Source organism: Salmo salar, unplaced genomic scaffold, assembly GCF_905237065.1.
Source record: "Salmo salar unplaced genomic scaffold, Ssal_v3.1, whole genome shotgun sequence".
Lineage (NCBI taxonomy): Eukaryota > Metazoa > Chordata > Actinopteri > Salmoniformes > Salmonidae > Salmo > Salmo salar.
The window spans coordinates 7,590-18,365 of NW_025548500.1; the positions used below are offsets into that span (position 1 = coordinate 7,590).

Here is a 10,776-nt window from a genome sequence, read left to right on the forward strand (position 1 = left end):
CATTGGTGATGTCATTGGTAATGTTACTGGTGATGTCACTGGTGATGTCACTGGTGATGTCATTGGTGATGTTACTGTTGATGTCACTGGTGATGTCACTGTTGATGTCATTGGTAATGTTACTGTTGATGTCACTGGTGATGTCACTGTTGATGTCATTGGTGATGTTACTGTTGATGTCACTGGTGATGTCATTGGTGATGTCATTGGTAATGTTACTGGTGATGTCACTGGTGATGTCACTGGTGATGTCATTGGTGATGTTACTGTTGATGTCACTGGTGATGTCACTGTTGATATCATTGGTAATGTTACTGTTGTTGTCACTGGTGATGTCACTGTTGATGTCATTGGTAATGTTACTGTTGATGTCACTGGTGATGTCATTGGTAATGTCACTGGTGATGACATTGGTAATGTTACTGGTGATGTCACTGTTGATGTCATTGGTGATGTCACTGTTGATCTCATTGGTGATGTCACTGTTGATGTCATTGGTAATGTTACAGTTGATGTCAGGACACGCCCCAGGCATGACAAGCCACAGGAAGACACACACACACCTCTGGTCCTCTGTTTGTACATGCCACACCTCTGTGTGTATCTCTCCTACATGTAGGTGTCCTGACTGTGTGTGTGTGTGTGTGTGTGTGTGTGTGTGTGTGTGTGTGTGTGTGTGTGTGTGTGTGTGTGTGTGTGTGTGTGTGTGTGTTCCAGAGGCCCAACAGAGACCTTACTATGCAGACTACTCCCGGTTCGTCTCACCATCCACACGTTGTGCACCCAGCCACTACCTGGACCTCTTCATCACCGTCATCATCGGCATCAACGTCGTCACCATGAGCATGGAGCATTACAACCAGCCACAGGTAACTATAGCAACCACACTACAACCAGCCTCAGGCAACTATAGCAACCACACCACAACCAGCCTCAGGTAACTATAGCAACCACACCACAACCAGCCTCAGGTAACTATAGCAACCACACCTCACTAAAAGCCTCGGGTAACTATAGCAACCACACCGCAACCAGCCTCAGGTAACTATAGCAACCACACCACACTACAACCAGCCACAGGTAACTATAGCAACCACACCACAACCAGCCTCAGGTAACTATAGCAACCACACCACAACCAGCTTCAGGTAACTATAGTAACCACACCACAACCAGCTTCAGATTACTATAGCAACCACACCACAACCAGCCTCAGGTAACTATAGCAACCACACCACAACCAGCCTCAGGTAACTATAGCAACCACACCACACTAAAAAAGCCTCGGGTAACTATAGCAACCACACCACAACCAGCCTCAGGTAACTATAGCAACCACACCACACTACAACCAGCCTCAGGTAACTATGGCAACCACACTACAACCATCATCAGGTAGCTGAAGTAACCTCGCACACCGGTAACTATAGCAACCACACTGAAATTAGGTAACTTTGGTAACCATAGCAAACACGAAAGTATGAAAATCAACCAACCACTGGTAACCATGATGGTCTGATAGTGTTCTGTCTTCTGGATCTTTCTACTGGAGGTACTAACTCTGTGTGTGTGTGTGTGTGTGTGTGTGTGTGTGTGTGTGTGTGTGTGTGTGTGTGTCCAGTATCTGGAGGAAGCTCTGAAGTACTGTAACTACTTGTTTACCTGTATCTTCATCATCGAGACCCCTGCTGAAACTAGTGGCCTTCGGACTGCACAGGTTTTTCAAGGACAGGTACACATTCTACACACTACACACTACACTACACACACTACACTACACACTACACACTACACTACACACTACACACTACACACTACACTACACACACTACACTACACACTACACACTACACTACACACTACACACTCACACTACACTACACACTACACTACACACTACACTACACACTACACTACACACACTACACTACACACTACACACACATATACACACACAATACACTCACACACTACACACTACACTACACACACACTACACTACACACTACACACTACACTACACACTACACTACACACACTACACTACACACTACACACACACACACTACACACTACACTACACACACTACAGTACACACTACACACTACACACTACACTACACTACACACACACACACTACACACTACACTACACACACTACACTACACACTACACACTACACACTACACTACACACACTACACTACACACTACACACACACACACTACACACTACACTACACACTACACTACACACTACACACTACACACTACACTACACACACTACACTACACACTACACACACATATACACACACACTACACTACACACTACACACACATATACACACACACTACACTACACACACTACACTACACACTACACACACATATACACACACACTACACTCACACACACTACACTACACATACATATATACACACACACACACACACACACATACACACACACACCACACACTACACACTACACACACTACACACTACACACACACACACTACACACTACACACACACTACACACACTACACACACACTACACACACACACACACACACACACATACACACTACACACACTACACTACACATACATACACACTACACACACACACACATACACACACTACACACACTACACTACACATACATACACACACACACACACACACACACACACTACACATACACACACACACACTACACTACACATACACACTACACACACACACACACACATACACACACTACACGCACATACACACACTACACACACTACACTACACATACATACACACACACACACACACACTACACATACACACACACACACACACACACACTACACACACATACACACACTACACACAATACACTACACATACATACACACACACACACACGCACACACACACACACACACACAAAGTGTTCTCACTCGGTCATTGGATCTTGACACAAAAATGTGTCTGTGTGTGTTTATGTGTGTGTGTGTGTGTGTGTGTGTGTGTGTGTGTGTGTGTGTGTGTGTGTGTGTGTGTGTGTGTGTGTGTGTGTGTGTGTGTGTGTGTGTGTGTGTGTGTGTGTGTGTGTGTATCCAGGTGGAACCAGCTGGACCTGGCCATAGTGCTGCTGTCCATCATGGGCATCACTCTGGAGGAGCTGAAAATGAACGCATCATTACCCATCAACCCCACCATCATCAGGATCATGAGAGTCCTGAGGATCGCTCGAGGTAGACACAGTCTTGAGGATCGCTCGAGGTAGACACAGTACTGAGGATCGCTCGAGGTAGACAGTCCTGAGGATCGCTCGAGGTAGACACAGGATTGAGGATCGCTCGAGGTAGACACAGTACTGAGGATCGCTCGAGGTAGACACAGTCCTGAGGATCGCTCGAGGTAGACACAGTCCTGAGGATCGCTCGAGGTAGAGGCATCCCCTGAGGATCGCTCGAGATAGACACAGTCCTGAGGATCGCTCGAGGTAGACACAGTACTGAGGATCGCTCGAGGTAGACACAGACCTGAGGATCGCTCGAGGTAGACACAGTCCTGAGGATCGCTCGAGGTAGACACAGTCCTGAGGATCGCTCGAGGTAGACACAGTCCTGAGGATCGCTCGAGGTAGACACAGTCCTGAGGATCGCTCGAGGTAGACACAGTCCTGAGGATCGCTCGAGGTAGACCCAGTCCTGAGGATCGCTCGAGGTAGACACAGTACTGAGGATCGCTCGAGGTAGACACAGTCCTGAGGATCGCTCGAGGTAGCCACAGTCCTGAGGATCGCTCGAGGTAGGCCCAGTCCTGAGGATCGCTCGACGTAGACACAGTACTGAGGATCGCTCAAGGTAGACACAGTCCTGAGGATCCCTCGAGGTAGACACAGTCCTGAGGATCGCTTGAGGTAGACACAGCCTAGTCCTGAGGATCGCTCGAGGTAGACACAGTACTGAGGTTCGCTCGAGGTAGATACAGTCCTGAGGATCGCTCGAGGTAGACACAGTCCTGAGGATCCCTCGAGGTAGACACAGTACTGAGGATCGCTCGAGGTAGACACAGTACTGAGGATCGCTCGAGGTAGAGACAGTCCCTGAGGATCGCTCGAGGTAGACACAGTCCTGAGGATCGCTCGAGGTAGACACAGTACTGAGGGTCGCTCGAGGTAGACACAGACCTGAGGATCGCTCGAGGTAGACACAGTCCTGAGGATTGCTCGAGTTAGACACAGTCCTGAGGATCGCTCGAGGTAGACACAGTCCTGAGGATCGCTCGAGGTAGACACAGTCCTGAGGATCGCTCGAGGTAGACACAGTCCTGAGGATCTCTCGAGGTAGACCCAGTCCTGAGGATCGCTCGAAGGTAGACACAGTCCTGAAGATCGCTCGAGGTAGACACAGTCCTGAGGATCGCTCGAGGTAGACCCAGTCCTGAGGATCCTCGAGGTAGACACAGTACTGAGGATCGCTCGAGGTAGACACAGTCCTGAGGATCGCTCGAGGTGACACAGTCCTGAGGATCGCTTGAGGTAGACACAGCCTAGTCCTGAGGATCGCTCGATGTAGACACAGTCCTGAGGATCGCTCGAGGTAGACACAGTCCCGAGGATCTCTCGAGGTAGACACAGTACTGAGGATCGCTCGAGGTAGACACAGTACTGAGGATCTCTCCAGGTAGACACAGCAGGGTACTGAGGATCGCTCGAGGTAGACACAGTCCTGAGGATCGCTTGAGGTAAACACAGTCTAGTCCTCAGGATCGCTCGAGGTAGGCACAGTCCTGAGGATCGCTCGAGGTAGACACAGCAGGGTACTGAGGATCGCTCGAGGTAGACACAGCAGGGTACTGAGGATCGCTCGAGGTAGACACAGCAGGGTACTGAGGATCGCTCGAGGTAGACACAGTCCTGAGGATCGCTCGAGGTAGACACAGTCCTGAGGATCACTCGAGGTAGACAGAGTCCTGAGGATCGCTCGAGGTAGACACAGTCCTGAGGATCGCTCGAGGTAGACACAGTCCTGAGGATCGCTCGAGGTAGACACAGTCCTGAGGATCGCTCGAGGTAGACACAGTCCTGAGGATCGCTCGAGGTAGACACATCCCTGAGGATCGCTCGAGGTAGACACATCCCTGAGGATCGCTCGAGGTAGACACAGTCCTGAGGATCGCTCGAGGTAGACACATTACTGAGGATCGCTATAGGTAGACACAGTCCTGAGGATCGCTCGAGGTAGACACAGTCCTGAGGATCGCTCGAGGTAGACACAGTCCTGAGGATCGCTCGAGGTAGACACAGTCCTGAGGATCGCTCCAGGTAGACACAGTCCTGAGGATCGCTCCAGGTAGACACAGTCCTGAGGATCGGCTCGAGGTAGACAGTCCTGAGGATCGCTCGAGGTAGTCACAGTCCTGACGATTGCTTGAGGTAGACACAGCCCAGTCCTGAGGATCGCTCGAGGTAGACACAGCAGGGTACTGAGGATCGCTCGAGGTAAACACAGTCCTGAGGATCGCTCGAGGTAGACACAGTCCTGAGGATCGCTCGAGGTAGACACAGTCCTGAGGATCGCTCGAGGTAGACACAGTCCTGAGGATCGCTCGAGGTAGACACAGTACTGAGGATCGCTATAGGTAGACACAGTACTGAGGATCGCTCGAGGTAGACACAGTCCTGAGGATCGCTCGAGGTAGACACAGTCCTGAGGATGGCTCCAGGTAGACACAGTCCTGAGGATCGCTCGAGGTAGACACAGTCCTGAGGATCGCTCGAGGTAGACACAGTCCTGACGATCGCTCGAGGTAGACACAGCCCAGTCCTGAGGATCGCTCCAGGTAGACACAGCAGGGTACTGAGGATCGCTCGAGGTAGACACAGTCCTGAGGATCGCTCGAGGTAGGCACAGTCCTCAGGGGATCGCTCGAGGTAGACACAGTCCTGAGGATCGCTCGAGGTAGACACAGTCCTGAGGATCGCTCGAGGTAGACACATCCCTGAGGATCGCTCGAGGTAGACACAGTCCTGAGGATCGCTCGAGGTAGACACAGTCCTGAGGATCGCTCGAGGTAGACACAGTCCTGAGGATCGCTCGAGGTAGACACATCCCTGAGGATCGCTCGAGGTAGACACAGTCCTGAGGATCGCTCGAGGTAGACACAGTCCTGAGGATCGCTCGAGGTAGACACAGTACTGAGGATCGCTATATGTAGACACAGTCCTGAGGATCGCTCGAGGTAGACACAGTCCTGAGGATCGCTCGAGGTAGACACAGTCCTGAGGATCGCTCCAGGTAGGACACAGTCCTGAGGATCGCTCGAGGTAGTCACAGTCCTGACGATTGCTTGAGGTAGACACAGCCCAGTCCTGAGGATCGCTCGAGGTAGACACAGCAGGGTACTGAGGATCGCTCGAGGTAGACACAGTCCTGAGGATCGCTCGAGGTAGACACAGTCCTGAGGATCGCTCGAGGTAGACACAGTCCTGAGGATCGCTCGAGGTAGACACAGTCCTGAGGATCGCTCGAGGTAGACACAGTACTGAGGATCGCTATAGGTAGACACAGTACTGAGGATCGCTCGAGGTAGACACAGTCCTGAGGATCGCTCGAGGTAGACACAGTACTGAGGATCGCTTGAGGTAGACACAGACCTGAGGATCGCTCGAGGTAGGCACAGTCCTGAGGATTGCTCGAGGTAGACACAGTCCTGAGGATCGCTCGAAGTAGACACAGTCCTGAGGATCGCTCGAGGTAGACACAGTCCTGAGGATCGCTCGAGGTAGACACAGTCCTGAGGATCTCTCGAGGTAGACCCAGTCCTGAGGATCGCTCGAGGTAGACACAGTCCTGAGGATCGCTCGAGGTAGACACAGTCCTGAGGATCGCTCGAGGTAGACCCAGTCCTGAGGATCCTCGAGGTAGACACAGTACTGAGGATCGCTCGAGGTAGACACAGTCCTGAGGATCGCTCGGGGTGCAACAGTCCTGAGGATCGCTCGAGGTAGATTCAGTCCTGAGGATCGCTCGAGGTAGACACAGTCCCGAGGATCTCTCGAGGTAGACACAGTACTGAGGATCGCTCGAGGTAGACACAGTACTGAGGATCGCTCCAGGTAGACACAGCAGGGTACTGAGGATCGCTCGAGGAAGACACAGTCCTGAGGATCGCTTGAGGTAGACACAGTCCTGAGGATCACTTGAGGTAAACACAGTCTAGTCCTCAGGATCGCTCGAGGTAGGCACAGTCCTGAGGATTGCTCGAGGTAGACACAGCAGGGTACTGAGGATCGCTCGAGGTAGACATAGCAGGGTACTGAGGATCGCTCGAGGTAGACGCAGCAGGGTACTGAGGATCGCTCGAGGTAGACACAGTCCTGAGGATTGCTCGAGGTAGACACAGTCCTGAGGATCGCTCGAGGTAGACACAGTACTGAGGATCGCTCAAGGTAGACACAGCAGGGTACTGAGGATCGCTCGAGGTAGACACAGCAGGGTACTGAGGATTGCTCGAGGTAGACACAGTCCTGAGGATCGCTTCGAGGTAGACACAGTCCTGAGGATCGCTCGAGGTAGACACAGTCCTGAGGATCGCTAGAGGTAAACACAGTCTAGTGCTCCGGATCGCTCGAGGTAGACACAGTCATGAGGATCGCTCGAGGTAGACACAGCAGGGTACTGAGGATCGCTCAAGGTAGACACAGCAGGGTACTGAGGATCGCTCGAGGTAGACACAGTCCTGAGGATCGCTCGAGGTAGACACAGTCCTGAGGATCGCTCGAGGTAGACACGGTCCTGAGGATCGCTCGAGGTAGACACAGTACTGAGGATCGCTCGAGGTAGACACATTCCTGAGGATCGCTCGAAGGTAGACACAGTCCTGAGGATCGCTCGAGGTAAACACATCCCTGAGGATCGCTCGAGGTAGACACAGTCCTGAGGATCGCTCGAGGTAGACACAGTACTGAGGATCGCTCGAGGTAGACACAGTCCTGAGGATCGCTCGAGGTAGACACAGACCTGAGGATCGCTCGGGGTAGACACAGTCCAGACTATCCCTCGAGGTAGACACAGTCCTGAGGATCGCTCGAGGTAGACACAGTACTGAGGATCGCTCGAGGTAGACACAGACCTGAGGATCGCTCGAGGTAGCCACAGTCCTGAGGATCGCTCGAGGTAGACACAGTCCTGAGGATGCCGAGGTAGACACAGTCCTGAGGATCGCTAGAGAAAGAACAGCACTGAGGATCGCTCGAGGTAGACAGCCTGAGGATCGCTGAGGTAGACACAGTCCTGAGGATCGCTCGAGGTAGACACAGTACTGAGGGTCGCTCGAGGTAGACAGACCTGAGGATCGCTCGAGGTAGACAAGTCCTGAGGATTTCTCGAGGTAGACACAGTCCTGAGGATCACTCGAGGTAGACACAGTCCTGAGGATCGCTCGAGGTAGACACAGTCCTGAGGATCGCTCGAGGTAGACACAGTCCTGAGGATCTCTTGAGGTAGACCCAGTCCTGAGGATCGCCGAGGTGCCAGTCTGAAGATCGCTCGAGGTAGACACAGTCCTGAGGATCGCTCGAGGTAGACCCAGTCCTGAGGATCCTCGAGGTAGACACAGTACTGAGGATCGCTGAGGCAGACACAGTCCTGAGGATCGCTCGAGGTGACACAGTACTGAGGATCGCTTGAGGTAGACACAGCCTAGTCCTGAGGATCGCTCGATGTAGACACAGTCCTGAGGATCGCTCGAGGTAGACACAGTCCCCGAGGATCTCTCGAGGTAGACACAGTACTGAGGATGCCGAGGTAGACACAGTACGAGGACTCTCCAAGTGGACACAGCAGGGGTACTGAGGATCGCTCGAGGTAGACACAGTCCTGAGGATCGCTTGAGGTAAACACAGTCTAGTCCTCAGGATCGCTCGAGGTAGGCAGTCCTGAGGATCGAACGAGGTAGACACAGCAGTGGGTACTGAGGATCGCTCGAGGTAGACACAGCAGGGTACTGAGGATCGCTCGAGGTAGACTGACAGCAGGGTACTGAGGATCGCTCGAGGTAGACACAGTCCTGAGGATCGCTCGAGGTAGACACAGTCCTGAGGATCACTCGAGGTAGACAGAGTCCTGAGGATCGCTCGAGGTAGACACAGTCCTGAGATCGCTCGAGGTAGACACAGTCCTGAGGATCGCTCGAGGTAGACACAGTCCTGAGGATCGCTCGAGGTAACACAGTCCTGAGGATCGCTCGAGGTAGACACAGTCCTGAGGATCGCTCGAGGTAGACACAGTCCTGAGGATCGCTCGAGGCGACATCCCTGAGGATCGCTCGAGGTAGACACATCCCTGAGGATCGCTCGAGGTGAGACACAGTCCTGAGGATCGCTCGAGGTAGACACATTACTGAGGATCGCTATAGGTAGACACAGTCCTGAGGATCGCCGAGGTAAGAGACACAGTCCTGAGGATCGCTCGAGGTAGACACAGTCCTGAGGATCGCTCGAGGTAGACACAGTCCTGAGGATCGCTCCCAGGTAGACACAGTCCTGAGGATCGCTCCAGGTAGACACAGTCCTGAGGATCGCTCGAGGTAGACAGTACTGAGGATCGCTCGAGGTAGTCACAGTCCTGACGATTGCTCGAGGTAGACAGCAGCCAGTCCCCTGTGAGGATCGCTCGAGGTAGACACAGCCAGGGTACTGAGGATCGCTCGAGGTAGACACAGTACTGAGGATCGCTGCGGTAGACACAGTCCTGAGGATCGCTTCGAGGTAGACACAGTCTGAGGATCTTGAGGTAGACACAGTCCTGAGGATCGCTCGAGGTAGACACAGTCTGAGGATCGCTCGAGGTAGACACACAGGTCCTCGAGATCGCTTCGAGGTAGACACAGTCCTGAGGATCGCTCGAGGTGAGACTACAGTACTGAGGGTCGGCTTGAGGTAGACACAGATCCTGAGATCGCTCGAGGTGACACAGTCTGAGGATCGCTTGAGGTAGACAAGTCGAGGATCGCTGGAGGTAGACACAGTCCTGAGATCGCTTGAGGTAAAACACTCAGTCTCTCAGGATGCGAGTAGGCACAGTCTGAGGATCGCCGACGTAGACACAGCAGGGTACTGAGGATCGCCGAGTAGAGCACATAGCAGGGTACTGAGGATCGCCGAGGCAGACACAGCAGGGTACTGAGGATCGCTCGAGGTAGACACAATCCTGAGGATCGCTTCGAGGTAGACACAGTACTGAGGATCTCTGCTGCAGAACAGCAGGGCACGGAGGACTCCATCGAGGCAGACACTGCAGGTACTGAGGATCGTCGAGGCAGACACAACCCTGAGGATTGCGCTTAGGGATAGTTTGAGATTGAGATATAGGCCTGATATCTGAGGTAATACTGCCCAAAAGCCAGATTGTTGGTAGGGATAGCGTGAGGACTCGCCGAGGTAGAACAGGCAGGACGAGGATAGCTGAGAACAGCAGAACTGAGGATGGAGGTAGAGACACGGAGGATCAGCCATAGACACAGTCGAGGATCGCTGAGTGAGACACAGTACGAGGGTAGGTAGACACAGATCCTGAGGATCGCCGAGTAGACACAGTCTGAGGATCGCGAAGGCAGACACAGTCCTGAGGATCGCCTTTCAGGTAGACACAGCACTGAGGATCGCTCGAGGTAGAGACACCGAGGATCGCCGAGTAGACACTGTCCTGAGACCTCGGTAGACACAGTACTGAGGATCGCCGAGGTAGACACAGACCTGGAGGATC

The 10,776-nt window shown here is 52.7% G+C and overlaps 1 pseudogene; it reads left to right on the forward strand.

Moving 5' to 3' along the window:
• The first annotated feature begins 583 nt into the window (after window positions 1-583).
• Window positions 584-3,275, forward strand: LOC106595346 (voltage-dependent T-type calcium channel subunit alpha-1I-like; annotated as a pseudogene).
• Window positions 3,276-10,776: the final 7,501 nt, after the last annotated feature.